The sequence below is a fragment of the Chionomys nivalis genome, chromosome 1 (genome assembly GCF_950005125.1).
Source record: "Chionomys nivalis chromosome 1, mChiNiv1.1, whole genome shotgun sequence".
Lineage (NCBI taxonomy): Eukaryota > Metazoa > Chordata > Mammalia > Rodentia > Cricetidae > Chionomys > Chionomys nivalis.
In genome coordinates, this window is record NC_080086.1 from 57760180 (window position 1) to 57785568 (window position 25389).

At 43.5% G+C, this 25389-nt stretch overlaps 1 long non-coding RNA gene across 1 annotated transcript in view; it reads right to left on the reverse strand.

Annotated features, from left to right (window-relative positions):
• Positions 1 to 794: 794 nt before the first annotated feature.
• The window catches only part of LOC130870806 (uncharacterized), a 333335-nt gene continuing 308740 nt past the window's right edge, over positions 795 to 25389 (reverse strand). The window contains exon 3 of the long non-coding RNA XR_009056798.1: positions 795 to 3097. This is a non-coding gene — a long non-coding RNA (uncharacterized LOC130870806). The remainder of the gene's footprint in view (positions 3098 to 25389) is intronic.

A 25389-nucleotide genomic window follows, 5' to 3' on the forward strand; every position in this document is an offset into this window, starting at 1 on the left:
ACTGTGCTGTAATATTCAGGAGGGCACACGAGCCTCTGTCTGCAGTGGGTTTTGAATTATCCTCATCATCTAATATTCATGCTATAAAAACTCTGTAAAAATGCTATTTCCTAAATAAATGTCAAGAGTCTAGATGGCATTCAGTGGATGATCCCAAGAAGAGCGCAAACAGTGTTTCCTTAATTAAAAGCAAGCAAAAATGATAGTTAATTAAATGTCATCATGAGTGCGAGAAAGGAAGAGCTCCTGGGGAGACCATGGCAGAGAATGGGGTGCAGATTCTGAGATGAGCCCACAAGGGAGGCTGGGAGAAACAGCCCTAACTGCTCTAGGGCCAGATCCTAAAATATTAAAACTGAGTCCCCAGAGGAAAGGCCTATAGAACATAACCATCCACCTATCCTTCCTTTTGTCCCTCTCTCCCTCCTGATTTCCCGAGTGAAGATCTCACTGTGTGGGCCAAGCTGGCCTGCAATTCTTGATCCTCCTACTTCCAGTTGCTGGAATAATAGTTTTGTGACCCCATGTTCATTGTTAGCATCCATTTAAAGCAATGGAAACCATAGGAAATGGCTTGGAGTATTTATTAATATTATTATTGTTAAAATCAGAGCAGGCTGTGCTGGGCCACTCTGTCTCCTGTGCTGAGGAATAGCTCAATCTGTCACTGAGCATCATTTCACCAGATGAAGTTTGTGAAGGACACCAATACAATTTGTGTGTTTGTTTGCCAGAAATTGGTATTTTGAGTTTCCTCCAAAATATCAGTCCGTATCAGAAGAAAATTTGGGACATTGCTGAAGTTGTTGGGAGGACACTTCCTTCGTTTTTATTTTGAACCAGAACTGGTTTTTCATGTGATTTAATGGGTGGGTAGGCAGTACCACAATCTTTTTAGCATGCCAAAGTTCGTAAGTGCTCGCCAGAGCCAGCGGGTCTCCATTACTGTTGCTCTGGCTGTAGCTGCCACCAGGCACTTCCATGGACAGGAGAAAGAAAGGCACACAGCTTTATGTTATTAGATCGTGTGAACGTCCTGGCAGGACTGAAGATACTCTACAGGACATCTTGCCCTTGACTTTGGCTCCCAGACTATTGAAACAATGGTCTCCAAGAAATCAGGATTTGCTTAAAAATCCAATGCTGAGAAGAGGATACATAGAACCTTCTTGCCAGCAGAAGAAACTTGTGTTTAGAAGGAGATTCCATGCAGTTCTGACTACTGGTCAGGCTACCTTGCAAGACAGACTGAAGCTGAGACACCGGTGGTCAGGGTCACACCTTGATCAGCACTTATTGTCTGCTCATAACTCTAACCTTTGGTTTAAACCCAAATCTCCTGTCGGTATTCCGAGATTGACTCGCTTGTGGTGGGAGAGTCACTGGACCGATTTGCTTCTCTGTATGATGTGATTGCTTTGAATAAATCCCCTTCCTCTGGTTTTCACTCTTGTGTCTTTAACCTACTGAGGTTGAGCCTAGCTTGTTAGGGTTGCTGAGGCCCAGACCCTAACATCTCTAACAATTCTCTCTCCAGGCTTAAACTTGCTTTGAGCGCCATGACTGGAATCCCACCTGCCTGTCTTGGCTATACTGCCTGCTGGAGATTCCCGCTGTTATTCTGTGCACTCTGTGCCTCATCCCACCCCATCACTCCCTGGGATATTTCTTCCCAGGTTGCAATCACATGTCCTACTTCCAGGCATCTGCTTCAGGTTTCCTGGATGGCCGGGTAATGTGTTTGTTTAACTCACTTAGCAGTAGGCTATAGATTTTGCCAGTGGCCTCTGGCACACCGGCCTCAGGATGTTTGTTTTTCTGAGTTCTGCCTTATCTTACTTCCTCTGAAAAAGTCTCACTTTCCACCAATCGGCTGCAGCTCAAGTCTGCAGCTCCCTGGGCCCTGCCTAGAGAGCTTGCCCAAATGTGAGGCCAAACAATCTGCAGTTTGAAAATCCCAAGGTTGTAGTATGTCATCAGGTGAGAAGACCAACCCAAGACGGTGGCTGGGACACAGAGGACTGTATCAGCAGCCGTCTGTTTCTGCCTGCTACTTAGTCTCTTACCAGTGCATGGAAGTTGGCTGAAGTTCAGAAATTCTCCTACCCATGGGATGCGCTTGCGTAGCTTGACAAAATTCAAATTCCCGACTCACATCTTCTGAGAGACCAACTTAAAACAGCTGGAGGGGCCTGGGGCAATTATGAATTAACTCATAATCATTTTATTATAAACTAATTCATAATTATTTTACTGCTCATGGGCAGTGTTTTTAATTGAAACATCCCTTGATGAAATGTAGATCTGAATGGGAGAAACCTCAAGAAAGTGTTGGGAACCTGGCCTTTGAACATCTACCTGGCTCTGGATCCCATGTAAGCTCGCTGAGCACCCATCTAAATGCCCTGAATCCATTGTCTTCAAGTGTGGACAGAAGAGAAGTTTGTGTGAGGGTCTCATGAATTTGGCACAGCCACGCCGGAGAGCAGTTTTCGTTTTCACATTATTTTTCAAAAGGGTCAGAAGAGAAACGAAAAGAGGGTTTGAATGTACAGATGGTGGGCCTAGAGACTAAGCAACACGTACAGAGACTGCAGTATGAACGGTAGAAAGAATTGCCTTCCTCGGCCATTTTTGATGATCTATGTATGGTGCATGGCTCTTCTTGGCTTGGCACTGTATTGAGCATCTTTCAGCAGTTTCCACTTCTTTAGAGAGGGGAGCTTCCAGATGCCTGGGTCAAGCCCATAGCAGTGGTTAATTCTCTCCATATGCTCAAGTCTTACTGCTGATTTCTAACTTGATGTCTGCCTTCCTGGCAGAGACTGAATTCCATAAAGCGACAGGATCTTGTTGCCCATACCTGCCGTTATTCCTGAGCTTCATAAGATGAGCCTGGTACAACCTTTGTGGATGAAAGGTTTCCAGGATGTGCTTGGTAGAGTCACCCATGCTGTTCAGCTCTGGAACGGAAAGTCAGAGACAGTGACGTGCCTGGCACAGTAGGCCCATTCAAATGGATGACTTGGACATCCTTGCGATGAACTTGTTGAGTCTTATGTTTTCTTCCAGCCAGCGAAAACATCTTCTGGAACATCTGAAGGAAATTTCAGGCCATTTATTAAAGAAAGGCAAAATCATAATGAATGCAAACAGACAAATTCCACAAAGAAACTCCAAATAACAACATCAATATTAGTTAGTTTTCCATGAAATACCTGAAAGGGCAATCTAAATGATGCATTTCTACAGCCTACAGGACCTGTTTGGGGAGAGTTAGAGGGATTCAGACAAAATTATTTTATTTACCAATCTTTGAAGCTTTGCTGGTTTTCCCTCCCTCATATTTTACATCAGTGCTAATGTTCCCCACACAAAATGGTGATTCACTGGGAGAATGAAGGAAGTATTTCATCAGACCCATTCTGCATGCTGGGGAAACAGCAAAATTCACACATCATTGCCAATCTAGAAAAGCTGAGCAGAAGTTTTTCTCCGTTGTCTTTTGATTTCTGGTTCTAGACCCAAACAGAAAGCCACTTTTATATTCTTTGACACGTGTTTCTTATGAGGAAAGAAACCTTCCAAGTGGAAGTCCACTCGGGGAATAAGGGCAAAGCTCTGTTTCTTTTGGCATGGAGTCTTCACTTAAATTTTGTTCACCTGGCTGGAGTTTACATTTCTGTGCTCTAGAAAGACACCTGGAATAAAAGTGAGGGAGGCTATGTTTTTAATCAGCTTAGTTCTTAATATAATTTAATCCACAAGACAGTCCCTTAGACTGAATGTTTATTCTTCAGTACAGTGCTGTAAAGCTCTCAGGTCATGCTAACAAGTATGTGAAAGTGGGCACAACTACACCTTTATTCTTTATTTTGCAAAGTCATAGAGATGCCATATTTAAGGTTTTCTACAGAATTCTGTTTATTTCATTGAACCCCTTTTTTTCCAGTAAAGAAAACACATTGAGAAGGTAGAAACATTTTATCCTCCAGCAAAATGCTGCCAGCTCCAACCCCAGACGACCCCCAAGTTCTCTGAGGTTATTTCACAGAGGCCAGGAACTCAGACTGACTAAATCCTGCCATCTGGGTTGTAGTTTCAGCTTTCTCAGGCTTGCCACTTGTCACTGGCAAGGACCAAGCCAGTGCGGCCTTCCCATACACTCAGGTGGCTTAGAGTAGGATGTTATATGGGGGCAGAATTGCTTTCTCTCCCACCTTCAAAAAAAGTCTACCAGGAAGAACAGTCCACTCTTCCCTATGTGGGCATAGGGTAACATGATTTTCCTGTAGCTGTTGGCAAGGCGCGGTCCTCAGGAGCTAGTGCCCCGCTAGAGCTTCTCCAACAACCCCATGCTGCTTTTCCTTTTTACTTTTAATACAAGATGTATCACTCAGTTCAAAAACAACATGGGCTTTATTTAACTTACTCTTTCCAGATTCATCGACTTCTATGGATCAGCCCCACTTGCAGTGTCTCTCTTAATAATTACAGAATCCCCGTCTCAGCTCACCAGCCCCTTCCTTACTCACCTACCCTGTCCTCTCGTTGGGCCTTTTTTATTGTCAAGATTTACGGGTAGTCTCTGAATTTTTGCGTGTGTTTTGCATGCAAGTCATAGAAGGCAAGATAAAAATGGGAACACTTGCTTGTTTCACACACTGTAATGCTTACTGGTCCTACCCTTCTCTTTTATGTCATTGGGTTCTATTGCCTTATTTCTCTTATCTGCCATAAACACTCTGTTAATTAGATAAATGAGTGACACACTTCGCTTTTAGTAGTGCTGGCCTAGCCGTGAGGCCACTCTCTCTAGAGTCAAGAGGATCCATCATGTGGAAAAACCTGTCCACACAGCTTATCAACTGAGAAATCACACCCCGAGGAGGTAGCAGATGTGTAGAAGGTGACTCCATTTCATCAGCTGCAAATATTCAAGCTGATAAACGGATCCTTTCTGTTGGCCCATGGTGGGCTGGCTGCCGGGCCAGGTATCCACAGTGAAGTCAGGAGTGAGCACTGGGGTTGGTGTCCTCTGGCCTTTTGCCCACTCCACCCGCAACTGTTCACAGAGCACGGATGCTTTATAATGGGGACGAATGGCTACCTCTTTGCTGGCACGTGTCTGGTGCATTTCAGCTTTCCTGTCTTGGTTTCTGCTAGAGGCAGTAAAGCAGAGAGAGGAGGTTTGAGGGAGGGGTGGTCCATTCTCTGCATGGCTGGGGGATTTTTTTCACTTCCTTTCAATTACAGTCAGGCTTCTCTGTCTGTCTGTCTATCTGTGTCTGTCTCTGTACTTGCCTCTATGTGAGTGTGCACGCGTGTACACCCATCTCCACTAGCATGTGTGTGCAAGTGCATATGTATGTGTAGGTGGTGTCTACTGTTCCTCAGTGGTTGTTAACCTTGACTTTTTGAGACAAGTTTCTCACTGTCTTGGAACTTCCCAAGTAGCTCGGAGCGACTGGCCAGTGCGAAGGGCAAGTTGCTCTTTGGGGATCTCCTCACATTTGTCCTCATGTCAATTCTGTGTACCTTCAAGCCAACAGCTGGATCTGATTTCCAATGCCAGCACTGCAAATGCTGGAGACAAACATTGCCAGGTGGGTGGCCGTTGGCAGAGAAAGTCACATTAAGATGGGCTTGTGGGTATTGGTAGGATTCCAGGTGTTTTCCAAATACATTTTAAAATTCTAACTCTTGCCCCACATTGAAATCTCTGGGTCTTTTGTCATTACTCTTTCCAATTAAATAGTTTGTCTTCTTTTCCTTTCCATCAAAAGTAGCCCATACCCATGTCTCTGAATTAATCTACAAATGAGCAAAATGAAAGAAAACCCAGAGGCACCAATAACACCATCATGTAACTAGAACCCTAGTTAGCACTATATATTTCTCCTTGTCTTTCCATGCAGGTGGTTCAGTTACTTGAAATCATGGAAATGTCTGCGTATAATGTATTATAAACATTTCTACTTGCTTATGCATCTTGACTCTTTTTAGAGGCTGAGGAAAGCTATTTGGTGCTAGAATCTGGGTTCTGCTCTGTGGCTCTCTGTGTGGTGATATCGCTGATTCATACTCTTTGGTAACATGGCCGGTAGTAGCTTAGTGCTTTGTTTTTTTTTCCCACTATAAGACAAGGTTGTAGCTAACATCCCCATAACAATATCTTTACACTCACAATCTCAGGTTTTTTTTTTTAAATCTCCTTTGAAATAGCAAAAGCACAGAATGTTATCATTTGACTCTGAAGTGTCTTGTGTTTTAAAATTCCTCATTCTTAGCAAGTAGCAACTTAAAGAATGTAGGCTCTTTGGCAGGGCCTCGCTTGTGGAAGAAGGTCACTAGGAGTGGTGCTGTGGGACAATGATCTTGCACCTTGCCAAGATTTACAATTTGTATTGCTTTAATAAAATGCTGATTGGCCAGTAGCTGGGCAGTATAGGTGGGACAACCAGGCAGGAAGTACAGGAGAGGTGGCAAGAACAAGAGAATTCTGGGAAAAGACTCAGTCTACAGTCATCACCCAGACATAGAGGAAACAAGATGAGAACACCTTGCTTATAAAAAGTACCAAGCCATGTGGCTAACAAAGACAAGAATTATGGGCGAATGTATGGTATAAGAGTTAATAAGAAATCTGAGCTAATAGGCCAACCAGTTTATAATTAATGTAAGCCTCTGTGTGTTTCTTTGGGACTGAACAGTTGTGGGACTGGGTGGAACAAAAAAAACTTTTGTCAATGACAGTAGCCAGGAAGTATAGGCAGGATGACCAGGCAGGAAGTAGAGGCAAGGTGACAAGAATAGGCAAATTCTGGGAAGAGGAAAGATTCAGTCTGCAGTCATCACCCAGACAAGGGGAAGCCACAGAGAAAACAAGAAGGAAACACCTCACTGATAAAAGGTACCAAGCCACGTGGCTAACACAGACAAGAATTATGGGCTAATGTAAGATATAAGAGTTAATAAGAAATCTAAGCTGATAGGCCAACCAATTTATAATTAATGCAAGCCTCTGTGTGTTTCTTTGGGATCAGGCAGGATGGAAATCTCTGTCAACAAATGGTGCCAATGTAGACAACTATATCCACATAAAACCTGAGAGAGTTTGAAAAGTAATTATAGACAAAAAAGAACAAAGTTAACCATGGCTTCTTATTAGCAGCATTTTCTCAGATGGGCTCTGTTTGCTAGAGGCAAGCACATCTCATTTAAGAGAGATTTCCTGACTCAGCTTTAGCTGCAAAAACTTACAGCTCTTTTAAGAGGCTCTGCCTCAAAGCACTTAAGTGGTGTTTATGAGTAGCAGACAGAAAGCTTCTTGGTGGTGGCAGGGACCTTGAAATGCCATAGAGTTGTGGCAATAAACAGGGCTCCAGCAGCACCTATGCCATGAGGCTAGACTCTCAGAAAGCTAAGGAATGGGGTGGATCCAGTTGTCAAAGACATAGCTTTAATCCTGGCCATACAGCTTAGCAAATTAAAGACTCATGTGGATAAAAAAAAAAAAGAAAGAAAGAGATATACAGTAAAGATAGATTCAGATGAAGAAAACCTCTAAATGGTTTTCAATGTGTTTAAAAATATATGTAGGCCTGGAAGAGAAAAGAAAAAGGATAAAGTCCTTAAAATAAAATATGTGTGGTGGTACATACCTTTAATCCCAACAATTGAGAGGCAGAGACAGGCAGATCTCTGTGAGTTCAAGGTGTGGTGGCACACACCTTTAATTCCAACACTTGGGAGGCAGAGGCAGGCAGATCTCTATGAGTTCAAAGACAACCTGATCTACAGAGTGAGTGCCAGGACAGCCAAAGATACACAGAGAAACCTAGCCTCAGAAAACCAAATAAATAAATAAATAAAATTAAATAAATATAGTTTAAAATAAAGTCATGTAAAGATAGAAAATATGTACTGGCAAGATGGCTCAGAAGTTAAGAGCATTGCCTGCTCTTCCAAAGGTCCTGAGTTCAATTCCCAGCAATTACATGGTGGCTCACAACCATCTGTAATGGAGTCTGATGCCCTCTTCTAGCCTGCAGGCACACACACAGACAGAATATTGTATATATAATAAATAAATAAATATGATAGAAAATACACAGAGAGTCTGGATACTGTATATTATTGTGTTGTCTTTCAATTGTATGACTGCTGAGGAAGGAGCAACAGTTGCCAAAAGACATTAAAGTTTCATATTTGGAAGCATTGCAGACTATGGTACTGGATTCCATGTTTGAAGCAAGTGTTCATGTGGTCAATGACATTGGTTTTATTCTCAAGTCTACTTGTTGCTTAGATAACTGCAATAAACTAACTCAACTTTGTCATGAGGAATTATCTTCTGTGTGGGGGTGTTTGTGTGAGTGTGTGTTTGTTTGGGTGCACATGTATGTAGAAACCAGGGACCAACCTTGAATGTTATCCCTTAGAAGCTTCTGGACTTCTTATTTTTGTAAGATGGAGTATCTTATTGGCCTGGATATTAGGGAATAAGTTGAACTGGCTGTTCAATGAGCCCCAGGGATAAGCCCATCCATCTCCCCAGTGCTGGACCTACAAGTGTGCACCACCACATCCTACATTTTTGCATGGGTTCTGGGGATCAAACCCAGATTTTTATCCTCAAGCAGGAAGGACTTTCCTAAGCTTGTTATCCCCAGGCCATAGTGAATTATTTTTAAGTATCGTGTATTTGCTTGTCTCATTTGTAATTTTCCTTTTGCCATCCAGTTTCTAAATGGTGAATTATCTTCATCCTAAAAAGAATTCAGTATCACCCTTATATGCTAGGAGTTGAGGCACTACAGTCTCTCCTTGCCCTATATAGATCCTAAGACTGGATTTCCTTGATCTTTCAGTCCCATTGAGCCAGTCCAATTTTTCTTAGAAGCTATGATTTCATTCAGTGACTCATTCTGTTCCTTGTGGATGATGCCACCTACACACAAAAGCTCTCATCACACCCATCACAGGCAATGAAATGAGTCTCCCAGGAAGTCCCCTCTGCTGTACAACCTCACAATAGCTGCATTGGAAAGATTCTGACAGCAACTTCCTCCAGTCTGATGCTGCTCAGCAAATACTGGGAGACTAATGCCTACCACAGGGGAGGAGATGATTCTTTTCAGTGATTACCATGGTCTCTCTCTCTCTCTTCCCTTTTATTCACTCGTGTGCCAATCATAACTTCCATTAATTTTCTGAAAAGATCAGAATAGCACCACGAGGTTATTATGATACCATTTGGTTATTGCTAAATAGATGCTATTTTTGAAATATTATAATTTAATATGATGGACACTTTTCCATATGCTTTGTCAATGATGTTCGACTAAATACAAAACTGGAACATCATTCCTCCATTGGAGAGGTGAGTAACTGTTTGTGCTGGATAGTTTTATGTCAACTTGACACAGGCTAAAGTCATCTGAGAGGAGGGAACCTCAATGAAGAAATTCTGTCCATTAGATTGGGTCATAGGTAAGCTTGTAGGGTATTTTCTTAATCAGTGATTGATGTAGAAGGGACCAGCCCATTGTGGATGGTGCCATTTCTGGGCTGGTGTCCTGGGTTCTTAGGAAAGCAGGCTGAACATCCCAGGAGGAGCAAGCCAGTAAGCAGCATTCCTCTAAGGTCTCTGTATCATCTCTTGCCTCTAGGTTCCTTCCCTTTTTGAGTTCCTGTCCTCACTTTCTTTGAAGATGTCTTAGTCAATATTCTATTGCTGTGATAAAAACACCATGATTTATAAAATTCTTATAAAAGAAACTCTTATAAAGGGAAGGATTTAACTGGGGCTTGCTTACAGTTTCAGAGGTTTAGTACATTGTCATAATGGTGGGGAACATAAAGACATACAGTCAGGCATGGTGCTGGAGAGGTAGCCCAGAGTTCTACATCTGGATTGGCAGGCAACAGAAAGAGAGAGAAAGAGGGGACTTGACTTGAGCATTTGAAACCCCAAAGCCTTAGGGACATACTTTTTCCAACTAGGTCACACCAACTCCAACAAGGCCACACCTTCTAATTCCTGTCAATAACACCACTCCTGATGACCAAGCATTCAAATATGTGAACCTATGGATGCCATTTCTACTCAAACCACCACAGTGATGATGAAAATGTAAACCAAGTAAACCATTCCCTACAACTTCCTTTTTGGTCATGGTGTTTTATCACAACAATAGAAACCTTAACCAGGACACTCTTCTCTTATGTTTGCAAGATACTGGAGCTGCTTTGAGCAGGAAAATAAGCAGAACATGACATTGAACCATTGTTCATTCAAGCCTTAATAGGCTTAAATGTCTACTTCCTCTCCCTTAGAATCCACATTCAAGGGTGGGGTTAACTTCCAAGTGGGAACTTCAACAACTGGAAGCATCCCATGTTTGGAGAAAGTCCACATTAGCCCTAGACAGCATACAGATTTAACTAACGACCCACTTGCTCTAGTCACCTGTCTTATTTAGGGTTTCTATTGCTGTGAAGAGATACCATGACCACAGCAACTTTTATAAAGGAAAACATTTAATTGGGGATGGCTTACAGTTTTAGAGGTTCAGTTCATTATCATCATGGTGGGTAGCATGGTGTAAGCAAAAAGGGTGCTGGCTATATCTTGACAGAAGACAAGAGAAAATGGTCTGTCTGTCAAACTGAGTGAAGCTTGAGCAGAAGACACCTCAAAGCCCAACCCCATGGTGAAATTCTTCCTCCAAGAAGGCCACACCTATTTTAACAAGGCCACATCTACTAATAGTCCCATTCCCTTTGGGATTATGAAGGTCAGTTACATTCAAACTACCATACCATCCCAGCCCAGCTACCAGGATACTGGTGGAGAAGCCCTCAGATGGGTCAGCTTTACTGCCATCTGACTATGTCCTGGAAAGGACTTGGGGGAGAGGAATACTCATGATGCCACCTGTCAACACATACAACGGAACAAGCTCATGATAAAAGTCTTTCTTAAGCAACTCCAGGCTAACGTAATAGGAAACAAAATAAGGAATCATCTTATTTAACTTTTATTAAATCCCTTGAAGGCAGAGACTACCTTGATGCTCATTTTACAAATCAACAAAGAGAGATTACATGCTTGCCCACATTTGATCTAGAAAGGTGCAGCATGGAGGGGAAGCTGCCTCCATGACTACACAACCTACCAGTGCTCAGGAGGGCAGGACACATGTTTTGATCTTTCTTCCTTCATTGGAACTAAAAGCAAATGTTTTGTGTTCACAGGACTCTTTCAGCCTAATAAATATAAACAACAACCATGAAAACAAATGTGGCAGTATCTGTTGAATGAGGTGGATTAATTGGACAAAAATAACCTGTGTCTAATCTGAAACTTTGTCCTGAGAGGGTGAGGAAGTTCTCTGAGAATTCACTGGCTCAGGAGGCTGGAGGGGAGGTTCTTGGGCCACAGTGGTCCCCTGTGTTCCATATACTTTCCCTAAAGACCATGATATTCCCAAAGTCAGTAGGAATTTGCCACTTAAGAAGTATTAGCAATTAACCCTCTCTTTAGAGCAATTGCTTCGGGGACTTCTTCTGTGACTAGCATTGCCTGGTGGCTCTAGAGTTCGACCAAAGTCATTGACTAAAGAAACTCAGTGATGGAGAAGCAGAGACAAGTGGATTCCTGGGACTTTCTGGTGAGCTAGACTAGCCTTGTTGACAAGCTCCAAGTCAGTGAGAGATCCTCTCTCTTAAAAAATGGGTACTACTTGAGGAATGATATCCAAGGCTATCCTCTGACTGCCACAATGCACATACACACACATACAAATGCATACTTTTACACATATGTATAAAAAGAAATGGCAAGAGGCCAAAGAAATGATGGCTCCTAAAACAACTTTTAACCAGAATGCATAAGACAATCATCAGGGAAATCTTTGCATAACCTGAACACCTGGACTGCATCCTAACAAACCACATCAGGATTGCAGGAGAATCTGAATGTCCTTGCACAACCCCAGGTGATTCCAACGCGCAGGTGAGGCTGAGGGCTGCCCCCGTGAAATTGGCTCGAAGTACTGAAGGTATCCTTTGCTGGCACATGACTCTCCAGCTCTCCTCCCTCTCTTATTCCCCTTTTCATTTGCTTCTAGAACTTTATGAATTTATTAACTTCATCAGATGTATGATGGCTTCTGACTAGACAATGTGGTGTCCTATGGATACCTACTGACATGGGAAATGGAGAAGACTTGAACTTGTTTCTAGACAAACACAAGTTGGATTTTGGTTGCCTTGTGTTTGCCATATCGTCTTCATAGAGCCGCTTGAGATTTGAGCTGAAGGTTGTAGCCCCCTCTTGTAGGGAAAGATTGTTCACTCTAAGTAAGGGTTACATTATAGTGTAAGAGGTTCAGATAGATAGAGATAGAGAAGAAGGGAAGTAATGTGATTCATATAACTCCACCCCTTCCCAAGGCAATTCTTGTGTCCCTAAGGAAAACTAGCAACTCTGCCTCCCCTATAAAACTAAAGTGAAATATAAAACTGGAAAGAACTCTTTTAGAATATGGGCCACTACTTATGGGAATGGCGTGGTCTTTTGTGCAAACATGTTCCCAGGGTGAAGCTTATTTGAAAAGCTATTACTTCCTGTATCTTTTTTCATGGCTTATAAAGACCTACCCAATATAGTCCTTGACTCTTGGCAGGGCCTCATTTTCTTTCCAGGTGTCCCTGCTTCACTTTTCTCAAGCCACTGAGCTTTTCAATACACATAGAGCCTTCTTTCTTTCCTCCTTTCTCTTTATTTTTGGAGAAAGAGAGTACATGTATGCATGTTCATGTGTGCTATGTGTGTGGTGTATTTAAGCCAGTGTGCACACACATGCAGAGATCAGAAAGTGATCATTGATGGCTTCTTTGCTCATTCTCCATCTTGTATATTGAGACATTGGAACTCCATTTGAACCCAGAGCACAACCAATCAGCTAGTCTGGCTTCTTGTCTTACTCTGGGGTTTCCTTGCCTCAGCCTTCCAAGTGCTGAGCTTCCAGGTGGGCCACCACACCTGCCCAGCCTTACATGGGAGCTGGGGATATGCTCTCCATCCCTACACCTGCCCAGCCTTACACAGGTGCTGTGGATCTGCTCTCCATCCTTATACCTTCCCAGCCTTTCCCAGGTGCTAGGGATCTGCTCTCCATCTCCACACCTGCCCAGCCTTACACAGGGCTGGGGATCTGCTCTCCATCTCACACCTGCCCAGCCTTACACAGGTGCTGGGATCTGCTCTCCATCCCACACCTGCCCAGCCTTACACAGGCGCTGGGATCTGCTCTCCATCCCCACACCTGCCCAGCACCACATAGAGCTGGGGATCTTCTCTCCATCCCTCATGCACACATAGTACTCATCCGCTGAGCCGTCTCCCCATAGACTTTCCCAAGTACCTCTTGCTCAAAGTCAAAAATGAGGCTAAAGCAGAGCTATCACCTTCTCCAAAAGGCTGTGTCTACATTTAACAGTCACACTTGCCTTTGCTTTTAAAAAGCATCCATTTGTCTCTAATACATTTTTTTTTTTACTTTACCATACCATTACCTCTATAATGTCAGGACTTTGGGGATTCCAATTCCTGTAAATTAACTAGTGCATAGGTGTTCAGTAAACAGCTTGCCTGAAGCTTCCCTGCTGGTGCATCTCTGTTCATCCCAGTCGAGAGCTAACCCTGCCTGTTACTAAAATTGGCTGCATTCTTTTCCTGATTCTCATGTAGTGTCCTTCTTAAGCAAGAGACTATAACAGTAGACTCACAAGACAAAGCTAGTTGCTAAAGATGTCCCCCAATTGCATAGTCTAATGGTAAAACTTAATTGTTGGTGTTGACCTTAAGCATCAAATTCTCATTGCCTGGTAGGACTGTTTTGTTTCATAAGGAAAAAATACACAGAGCTGGAGGGCAAGCCAGGGGTGGTATATATGCCAAATTCAGAATTTTCCACATTAGTGTCTTTCTTGGATATTACACATTAAAATAAGATAGGAAAGTAGCTTAGCAGTCCTCTTGGGAACAGAGGTTTTGGCATTTTAAAGGTCACATCTGCACCCCAAGGGAACTGTATAGAAAATAGAAGCAGGTTCATTCCCTAAGCCCTTGACTTGAGTGATTTGAGGACCATGCTGATGTGGCTGATGGACAATGTGGAGCAGCACAGGTTGACCAAGAAGAAAAAGCAAAGCAGACAAATCTTCTTTTCAGAGGAAATCAAACTGTAATCCCAATTTCTAGAACTGATCAAAGCACAGGAGCTCTGTTTGAAGTGGATTTGTAGCCTGGAGGCCCAGCTCTGTCAGGTAGATTTATGCAATCCCTATCCTCAGGAGGCCCAGGAGGACAGAAGCCTCATGCTCCACTGAGTGTGATTTAGAAAGCATTATCCTAGATACTGCATTTCAGGGGTGATGGGTACAGATCTCTCCTAATTAAGAAAACCCGCAATGAGAACGTTTGAGCTAATGAATGGCAGATACAGCAGGAGTCTGATTTCTTTGGTTTCACCATTGCCTGTGACGGTGAGATTGGCCATACTGAATCCCTTCTGAAGGCATTTCTGTGTGTGGAAGCATCTTCCAGAGCTGTGATAGTTCTGAGATATGGCCCCAGATTTGTGATTCTGACGAGCTGCCAAGGGCTGTCGCAAGTTTGGGCTCACATATTGAGAAAGAAAATTGGGAATGTGTCCAGCTTTTGAAACCTCAAAGCCCACCTCCAGTGACACACCTATTCCATCAATACCACACCTCCTAATCCTTCCCAGACAACTTTGCTGACTAGAGACCAATCATTTGAACATTTTAGCCTATGGGAGTCACTCTCATTCAAACCACCAGCACCACATTCCATTTCCTTGTCCCCATAGGCTGGTGGCTGTTATAGTAAAGTGCTGAGGGTCCCCAAGTAGTGGCATTGGGCAGCGGGCCACAAGACCATGTCTGGCCATGAGGGCAGCCGGTCCCAGGTAGGGAGACATGTGGCGGGTGAGAGACAGAGATAGATAGACAAATAGGCATGCCATGCAGAATGAGGTTGGATATTTATTTAGTGGGTTATGGAAGGGAAGGAGAAAGGGGAGAAAGGGAGAAGGGGGAAGAGCAGAGAGAGGCAGAGAGAGAGAAAGAGAAGCAAGGGGGGACAGGGAAGAGAAGAGCCATGGCAACAGTTACCTCTTCAGGAGAAAGATGAAAAAGAAGGAACTCAGGCTGGAAGCAGAAGGAAGATCTGCTTGCCTCAGTGGATGGTGGTGGAGAGGGAGTTGACGGGGCTTGTCTCTTAAAGGGACAGGACAGACCATTACAGTGGCCATCCCTAGGGGGTGTGCTTTGAGAGTTCAAAGACCCATATCATTCTCAGTAATCTCTCACTCTTTGCCTTCTTCTTGTGGACCAAGAAGTAGTTAGCTATTGCTCTAGCACCATGCCTGCCTGGCTGCTGCCAGGTTTTCTGACCATGATGGTCATGGACTCACCCTCTGAAAGTATAAATTCATGATAAACTCTTTCTTCTATAAGTTGCTTTGGTTATCGTGTTTTGTCACAGCAGTAAGAGATTAACTAAGCAAGAAACTTATGCCAAAGAGTAGGCTATTGCTGTCACAAGCCATACCATGCTGTATTTGGAAGGAATGTGGAAGTTTTGGGATTTGGGGCTGGGAAAATGGTTGAACTCTGTAAGTAGAACTTTATGGGCCATTATCATAGAAGCTTGGAAGACAGTCATGCTAAGAGCAATGTGGTCTATGGAGGCCCCGCTCAAAAGGTTTCATAGGGGAATAGGATTAGTAATGGGACTAGAAACCATTGTGATGTTTTGACAAAGAATGTGGCTGGTTTTTGCCCCTGTCTTAAGAATCTGCCTGACACTAAACTGAAGAGTTTGGGACTAATTTCACTGGCAGAGGAGATATCAAGATCGCCTAATAACAGTTCTGTAGTTGGTTATCACTCTTGTGAAGATCTTCAATGAAAAAGAGCAACTAGGGCAAAAAGAAACACAAAATGGACAGTTTAAGGAGAAAGGGGACAACTGGAAATTTAACACTGATGCCAAGGCTTGTGCTAAAGGAAATGGAAGAGAGGTTTGAAGGGAAGTGGAAGAAAGGGAGTGGCAACCTCAGGGCAAGACTCTCCCAACTAAACAGCCACCTTGTAATAAGAAAATGCCTAAGGACAACTGCTACTAAAGCTACAACCAAAGCAAATCTTATGCAAATGTAATTCACATAATTGATCACAACTAAGTTCTATTCTAAATGGCAGAGCTGTGGATATATGCCAAGAAGAGCTACAGACAGGGCATGGAGTCAGTCTAAGAGAGAGAAGTATGTTACAGTCAGCAAAGCTGTAAGGAAAGAGCCACCCAAGCCGATTAGCATCCAAAATGGAGTGGGATTTGGAGTTTTTCCTGCTGGGTTTTACTCTTGCTTTTGTTCAACATTTTTTCACTATGCCCCCTTTCCTCCCTTATGGAATGGTAATATATATTTTGTGTTCATTATATGTTGAAAGTATGTAATTTGCTTTTTTAAAATTTTTACAGGGGGTCTTGAGTCTCAGAAGAGACTTTGAACTTTTAAACTTTGTTGAGATTCTGAAGTTGAACTAAATACATTTTGCACTATGATGTGGCCACAAGCCTATGGGGGGCAGGCAGTGGGATGTAGTAGTTTGAGAAGGAATGACCTCCGAGGGCTCATAGATTTGCGTTTTTGATCACAGTGGTGGAACTGTGTGAGAAGGATGAGGAAGTATAACCTTGTGGGAGGGGGTGTGCCCCTGGAGGTAGGTTTTGAGGTTTCAAAAGTCCAAGCCATTCTCAGCCTTCTCTGGCTCCTGTTTATGGACAATTCGCAAGCTCTCAGCAACTGCTCCAGCACCATGCCAGCCTGCCTATTGCCATGCTCCTGACCATGATGGTCATGGACTCTAACTTTCTGGAACTCTGAGCCCCCAAATTAAATGCTTTCTTTTATAAGTTGCCTTGATCATGGTGCTTTGTTGTGGCAATAGGACAGTAACTAAGACAAGGACGTACCTTCTTCCTCTAGGGACTGAGGATGTGAATTGCAATAGTCTGTAATGTTTTGGGAGTCTCTTGGAAAACCCTGATCCCTAATTACATTCTAAATATTTCTCCTTATGTATATAGATAAGTGCAGTCCTCATCTCTCATCAAGGAAACTTCTTTTTGCAACGGATGGAAACCATTACAGAAAACTGTAACCAATAAAGGTGGATAGCACTGTAAAAATGAGACCTGAAGTTGTCCTCTGGCCTCTTCATGCATATGTACACACATGTACACATCCCCATGCACATAAGTACATTCGCATACACACCAACGTGTGCACTTACATACACACCCCACTGCAACAAGTCTTTCTCTGTACCGCTAGCTCCCAAATAACAACCCAGAGATTTATTATTAATTATGAAAGCTCAACCTTAGCTAGGCTTGCCTGGCTCGCTCTTATAACTTAAACTAACCCCTTTATTTTAATCTACGTCCTGTTGCATGACTCTTTACTTCATCTCTCAGTACTGCTCACGCTGCTTCCTCTGCATCTGGCTGGTGACTCTGTCTTCTTCCTCCCAGAGTTTTTCCTCTTCCCTGAAGTGCCACCTATACCTCCTGCCTGGCTATTGGCCATTGAGCTTTTTATCACACCAATCACAGCAATACATTGTCACACAGTGCACAAATATCCCACAACACCGTGCCACACAAAGAGTGGAATCAAAGCAGGCATAACAACAATGGCCTATGGAGAGCAGGGGAAATTTATGCAGGGTATAATCTTAATTTTGCTAAACTGTTTTGAGTTTCAGTTTTCTCAAGAATGAATCTGAAAAAACAATAGATGTAAGGTCATGAGGTTTTGTGACTACTTTACTTAATGGTTAGTGTAAAATGTTTAACACAGAGTCTGGTACACAGTACGAGCTGAATCCAGCAGTAGCCCCATGGTTGACAAAAGCAAGACAAATGATGGCCATCAATGCCAGCAGAGTCCGCCCTGGAGGCTCCCTTTAAGAGTTGCGGGTGAATTAGTGTGAACTCCCCATGCCCTGGTCTTATGTAACAGGATAGAATGGATAAACCTGGTTTTGTACAGCTTCCAGATAAACCTTTCTGTAAGGTGTGTGATGTCACTACTGTGAGGCCACAAGTTTACTGAGATACTGAGGAATGGAGTTACTGGTTGGATGCCAGAGGACAACCATATAGAGACAGTCAAGGGGTGGGAAGAGTGGGGGGTGTAAAATGAATTCTCCACAAGCCTCTTTCTACAAGGTCCAAATACTGGCAGCCCAACTTAGAGCCTGTTGCAGATAATTGGTACAAGGGTTTCTGGGGCAATGTGTTCCAATCATCAGCCAGACATTGTAAGCAGGTTATTTTTAGCCTGATTACTAAACGGAAGAATGTGACTTTGAAAGGCAGGCTTTAAGAGTTCTCTTGGGCAGTCAAGCTTGTGTGATCATTACTACCAGGAAGTGTGTTTTCTCAAGTGTTCGAGGTTTTTTGATACAGTTGTGATTGTCAAACACTCTGCCCTCTTACTGTGTGAGTCAAATTCTGTTTGTCTAATCAGATACCATGAGTTTGTGGGGAAGTACTTGAGGAAATCTGAGCAGCATAGACCAGCACAGATATCACATTAAATATTCTTGGTGTGTTGAGGTAAAAGTCCTGCTTACTATAATTCGGCACGACGTTTCCTGTACCTCAGTTATGAGTCAGAGTTGCCTTTTGTTTGGCCTTTGCAGTTGTAAGTGACAGAAACTAATTCAAACCAGGTTAGACTAAGGGGGATTTACCCAATATATAACTGAAAAATCCTGAGGATTCATGGTTGGCTGGCTGGCTGCATGTCCTCAACCAATGACCTGGTTAATGGGCCTCCTTACCTCTTGCTTCCTGTCCACTTGTGTTGGTCTTACACTCTTGTGTTGACTCATCTTTGAATGTCCCCAGAAGACCTTGGCATAGCCTACCAACTTAGCGTCCACACAAGAAGGCGGTAACTTCTTGAACTATTTCATCAAAATTTCTGGCTGAGTCTGGCTCATTTGTCGTCCCTCTTCTATCAGTCAGAGGACTGTGTGAACCACATGCAAGACCCATTCCACTTTCTGCCTCAAAGATACTGAGCCTGTGGTGTCTATTATGATTTGAATGAGAAATAGCCCTTACAGGCCCATGTGTTTGCATGCTTAGTCCCAGCTGTTGCCATTGTCCCGGGTGGTCACAGAACCTCTACTACCTAGGACATAGCAGGCAAATCTAGGCAAATAATGTCAAACTTTGAAGCTTAGAGGCCATCCCTTGCTCTCAGTTTCATCTCTGATTTCCTGATTTGCCAAGATGTGAACAAACCAAGCCACACACCTCCCCATTACCCCTTCCTACCAGGATGGCCACACCCACTGAGGTCAAGAGCCAAAATCAATCCCCCCTTCTTTAAATTGCTTGAGTCAGGGTAATCTGTCAGAGTACAGAAAAAACATAAGACCCAAAGAGGATGGCATCATCACTAGGGATGGAAACATAAAGTCTCCTGCATTTCCCATTGCTTCTTTATGGCTAGTTTTCCTCCAGTGAAATCCCCCTCTGACCCCTTGGGATCTACCTACAAGAGATCTGCCTCTTGCTTACCGATGCTACTCCTCTGGCAGCTGAGTGTCTGGAGCACATGTGACCCTGTGACCACTGTGTTCTGCCTGCCAACTCTCTCCATGTGAGTGAATATTCCTGGAGATTTTCTTCCTGACATGTTGACTTCCTCGGTCTCCATGAAAGTCTGTCTCTCAACTCCTGCAATCCCTTCACAGCTGTAGAAAGGAGGGAGATACTTGCTGCCCTGGACTGCCAGGAAGTGCTGCTTCTGGGGTTGCCTAGGAAACGTGGAGATCCCTCTGAGCACCATCTATGCAGCATTGCTGGCAACAGAAGAATGCGCCCACAGCTTGTCTTAGCCAGAGCTTGCAGGATGATCTACCCATATCCCATCTGCAAATAGCATTTAGAGAACCAATTACTTAGGCATTTTCAAATGAGAATCGCTGTCCTTATGTGGAACAATTTATTTTATTCACTGAGAACTGACATGGTATGTGATAAAAAAAACCTTAGCATAATAATGCTCATAGTGAGGCAGGAGGAAGAATTCCATTTGTCTGGTGTTTAACTGAAGGTCTGAGGATTTGGAAAGGGTCTGGGAGACAAAACATGGGCACTTCAATAGAATACACATTTTTATTTAATGCAGTAAATTAAACCTCCTGGAGGGCTGATTGCAAAGGACCAACATTAATGTTGTGGAATATTCCTTTACCCTGCATAAAGATGTGTTACTATAATTGGTTTAATAAAAAGTTAGACAGCCAATAGCTAGGCAGGAGGTACAGCAGGGACTTCTGGACAGAGAGAGCTCTGGGAAGAAGAGAGGCAGAGTCACCAACCTGATACAGAAAGAGAGAGCAAAATAAGCCACAAGTCACATGGTAACACATCGATGAATAACTGGACAAGTCTAAGCTATAGGCCGAGCTTTCATAATTAATAAGTCTCCATTTTGCTGTTTTGTGAGCTGGAGACTTAAAGAAAAAAGTCCATCTGAACATTAGGGGCTGAAGAGATGATTCAGAAGCTAGCAACATTTGCTTCAGGTTCTGTTCCCAGCATTTATGGCAGGCAGCTCACGAACACCTGTAAGTCCAGTTCCGTGTGATCTGATGCCCTCTTCTAGCCTCTGCAGGCACCCATACATATGTGTGCATACTCACAGAAAATAGTAATAAATAAAAGAAAAAAATTTAAAGTGCCAAAAATTATGCACTGTTTGCTATCTCCTCAGACAGCCCATAAAACCCATTCACTAACTACACTTCTTGAGAGTGAAAATACTATTTTTATTTCTATTTGCTAGTTAAGAAAACCGGGGTGCTATGACGGCTAGCTCCAGGAACTGCCCTGCACGGAAGCTTCGGGCCATTGTTATCTGGATCCCAGACTCTAGCACACTAGCAATAGTAGATATTTCAGTTATTCACAGCCAATTTAGTTTTAATTTTTAAAGTAAGTATTGAAGGCCTCAGCAGTGCCAGAGATACACTGAAAGTTTTTGAAAAATAATTTCCAGATAGTTACCTGAGAGAAAAGGCAACAATCCTGAAAACATGCAGACACTTTCTGATTTATCCTTTATTGAACTGTACAGCTTCCATTCTCTGACCTTCACACAGCTTCCTGAGTTAGAGACGGTGCCCAGTTTAGAGTAAGGAACAAGGGTCATAGAGAAGCTTACTGATGAGTGTTTATGAGGTGAGAGGCGGGGCTGTGAACTGAACCCACCAACCTGCAACCTTTACCCTTGATGTCTTGTGCTACAACAACCATCTGGAGCCTGCCATCTTCTAGCAGAGGCCAATCACAGCCTCTTAGGATCCAATGACTGTGTGTGTGTGTGTGTGTGTGTGTGTGTGTGTGCATGTGCCTGTGTGTGGGCATGGTGTAGAGGTCAGAGGTCACTATTATTCCCTACTTTCATGCAACACACACACACACACACACACACACACACACACACACACACACGGAGAGGGAGTCTGGCTTTGCATCCCAGTCTAGCCTCTGACTTGTGATTCTCCTGTCTCTGCCTCCTGACAACTGAGATTTTTATAAGCGTGGATCACCACACCTCGCTTAATCTTTTGAAGTTTTGTTTTTGAAGTCCTTTTTAAAGCAACTCACGATGGGTGTTTCAATTAAAATTCAATTGCAAGAGGAAAAGAAGTGGGGTGATATTTGTGTTGCTGAGGAAACTGACGGGCTGTGTTCTTCAGCCATCTTACGTATTTCCCAGAAGCTTTGGATGCCATGGCCCGTGCTGGGCGCAAGACACAGACATGCCTTCAGACACGCTCTGGGAACAGGCAGCTAGAGAAGTGCGGGGCCTTTGCTACATGTTGAACTAGAGGAAAGGTTGAAGCACATTAGGGGACTTTCTCAGATGTACTCGTGCCAGACAGTGAAGAGATCTTCCAGCAGCTGGTTATGAAAGACGCATGCTCCACCAAAGGAATATATTTATAAAACTGCGTATTTCTTTGAGAGCAACTTCAACTGTAAATTTTAAAGAATACCACCTAACAGTTACTGAAACAGTGCCCAGCCAGGTAGCTTCCAGGATTGGCTTGGGTGCTCCCTGGTCTCACCGGGTCCTCTGGTCTGCTGTGTTTGTTAAGTTGCTGCTAATTTCCACCTATGCATCTTCCGTATTATCACAACATGGCTGCTGTTAGTCCACAGGACATCAAGGTAGAAAGTGGACAATAGAATGTGGAGGAAAAGTGTCTTCCTCATGATGGTACTCTCTTTTAGTCAATGAAGGAAGAAGATTTATCTGGTTTCTCAGAAGCCTTCACGTTAGATTGGCTGTAATGGTGTCAAACATCCCTGGATTCATTTGGCAAGAACAGACTGGACTCAACTTGTGCCATAAAGCGTTAATCTTTATTCAGAATCAACTTTTGGAGATGTTGCTTAGGTGGGTAAGCAGGTTTCTTATTTGCCTCAAATGCACGTCTTGAGGTACCAAGGATAAATAATGTGAAATGCTTTGGGTTTGGTCAGTTTCCAGTCACTTTGTAGTAGCACTTGTCAAAGACTTTTGTATCTGTATCAGCCTTCTGAGTTCTCTAGAGGACTTCCACACTTGCCTAAACCTGTGGTACAGGATCGTGTGGGGGTTAACTTTACCATCACCCCCAACATAAACAGGATAGTGCTATATGTAGGCGCTTGCACGTGTAAACTTGTATCTGCCCATCCAGAAGGCAAACTCAGGTCACGTTTAAAACGCCCTCAGCAAGAATCTTCTCTCAGACATTTTGGATGCCACTGCTATAATGGTTAACACGGACGTGGTTAATTTGCAAAAGGGAAATTATGAATCATGATGACTGCTCCCCCTACCATGATCACGGTATGTGACTGGGAAAACCTGGACTTCGTGACAAACTGTCACCTGACAGAGCCCTGTATTCAGCTGCCTTCCTGCTCCAGCAAGGAGAACATCTTATGACAGAGGGGAGGTGAGTTCTGAACACTGCGTAGGCTTCTCCTGAGCTTGCCACCTATGTGCTTGCCTCTAAGATGTGCAAACGCATGGGGGTAGGCTTTGATCTCAGACTTGCTCGCACAGTGACTTCTTATCAGAAAACAAGCTTGAATCATAAAGGGGCCCGTCTGAAGTGCAAAAATATTTATGGAAATAACCACGTTGTTTGGCCAAGTAGGCTGAAGGCTCTTACCGTGGAGCTGGCGTTCTGACAATAGACTCTAGGGAACAAGGAGATAACTCACAAGCAGGGAGTTCATTTCTTGAAGAGACATGTCCAACAGTCTAAAATACGCTGGGATTATTCATTTAGTTCTTTTTCTGTTTGGAATATTTTCTGATTTATTGGGTAATCTGGAAGGAAAGTCTTAGCTATCAAAATAAAATCTCATTTGATTTTGTATCTAATGACCTGATTTATTGAAGTTTTTGAGTAAATTTGAGGAAGTTCAGGGGGGAAGATATAAAAAACAGTTGCTCTACCTCTTCACAGGCCATGGTGATTACCTGAGACACTAGGCTCTCGAGTATCAGCTGGGTGCTTCTGTGCGCTTCCATGGTTTTCTGTTTTAGAATGTCATTTGACTGACTGGGGAAATCACGGTCCTGTAAGACTCATGCTGGGAGAGTTAAGTCCTTTGTGGCACTAACCCTGCTTTTGTGTAGCATCCACATATTTAGTACTGAGCTGCAAAGTGGAGGGAAGCTGGGAATAAATGCAAGCTGAGTCCTGCCTGATCCCTTTGAGAAGAGGAAGTGGGTCCTTTCTAATCTTTGATGTACAAAAGCACATTTCTTGATAATGGATATTTCACAGAAAAAGCAAAATGCAAACAAACAACATCATTTTGCTCTAGCCTACGTACAGCGTCAGTGAGATTCCAACTATGCGCATGGTGGGAGGAAAAGAACGGCTTTCTTCCCATCCTCAGCCTGTGGCTGCTGTGCACAATCTGAGCCTTGAACGCACAAGGACTGATCCACATCCACTGCTGCGTCTTCCTGGGCTCTGGAATTTGGATTTCAGTCCACGTTAGTTGTGACTGCTGTGCCCGTGGTGCTGGGATGAGGAGGGGAGACCACAGGATTGCACTTGTGCTAGGCAGGGACTCATCCCTCAGTCCGACCTTTGCTTTGGGTTTGAATATATGTGGTGTATATGTATCCATGTGTGTGAGTGTGTGTTGGGGGGTGCCTGTGGACATGTGTGGGGATGCCTGTGCACACGAGTAGGAATATATTTAGAGGCTCCGGGCATCATCACTAGCCACTTTATTCACTGAGGCAGGGTCTCTCAAACCCAGAGCTCATGATATGGCTAGTTCCGCTAGCTGGCATGCTCCCGGGATCCCTGTCAGAGCCTTCTGAGTGCTGAACTTCTAAGCAGGACTCTACACCCAACCATCATGCATGCGGGTGCTATTGACCCATGCTCCAGTCCTCATGCTTGCTCAACAAGTGCTGAATCCCCTAAGTCATCTGAGCCTCTTCACCTGGCTGGCTTTTAGCTTCTATATCTTCATGCTCTTATTCTACGTGGGTGAATGGGTGGGTGTATGTGAAGGCTAGACAATTGCTTCTCCATTTTAGTTTTTTTTTTTTTAATATTTATTTATTTATTATGTATACAATATTCTTTCTGTGTGTATGCCTGAAGTCCAGAAGAGGGCACCAGACCTCATAACAGATGGTTGTGAGCCACCATGTGGTTGCTGGGAATTGAACTCAGGACCTTTGGAAGAGCAGGCAATGCTCTTAACCGCTGAGCCATCTCTCCAGCCCTCCATTTTAGTTTTGAAGACTGAGTCTCTCATTGAATCTGGAGCTCACCAACTGGCTAGACTGTCTGGTCCGGGAGCCCCATACCGCCAAGTCCAGTCATTTATATAGGGTTTGGGAGATGCAAACTCAGGTTCTCATGCTTATGGGGCAAGCACTTTACCAACTCAACTGTGTCCTCTCCAAACTCTTCGATTGCTCTCCTACAGAGAAATACTGTGCTCTTTATCTAGACAATTTATCTTTGCATCATTATTTCTAAGGCTTGTTCTTGTCTGTTGTGAGCTTCATTTTGAAGGCAAGTGTCACTACAGTCATTTCTTCTGTTAAGGGATGAATGAGATCAGTGTCATTTTCCCTGTATGCTGGTCAGTCAGATGTTCCTGCAAGCCCACGTGGAGCCATCAGCTGCGGCATGCAGTCCTCTTTCTATCCATCCCTT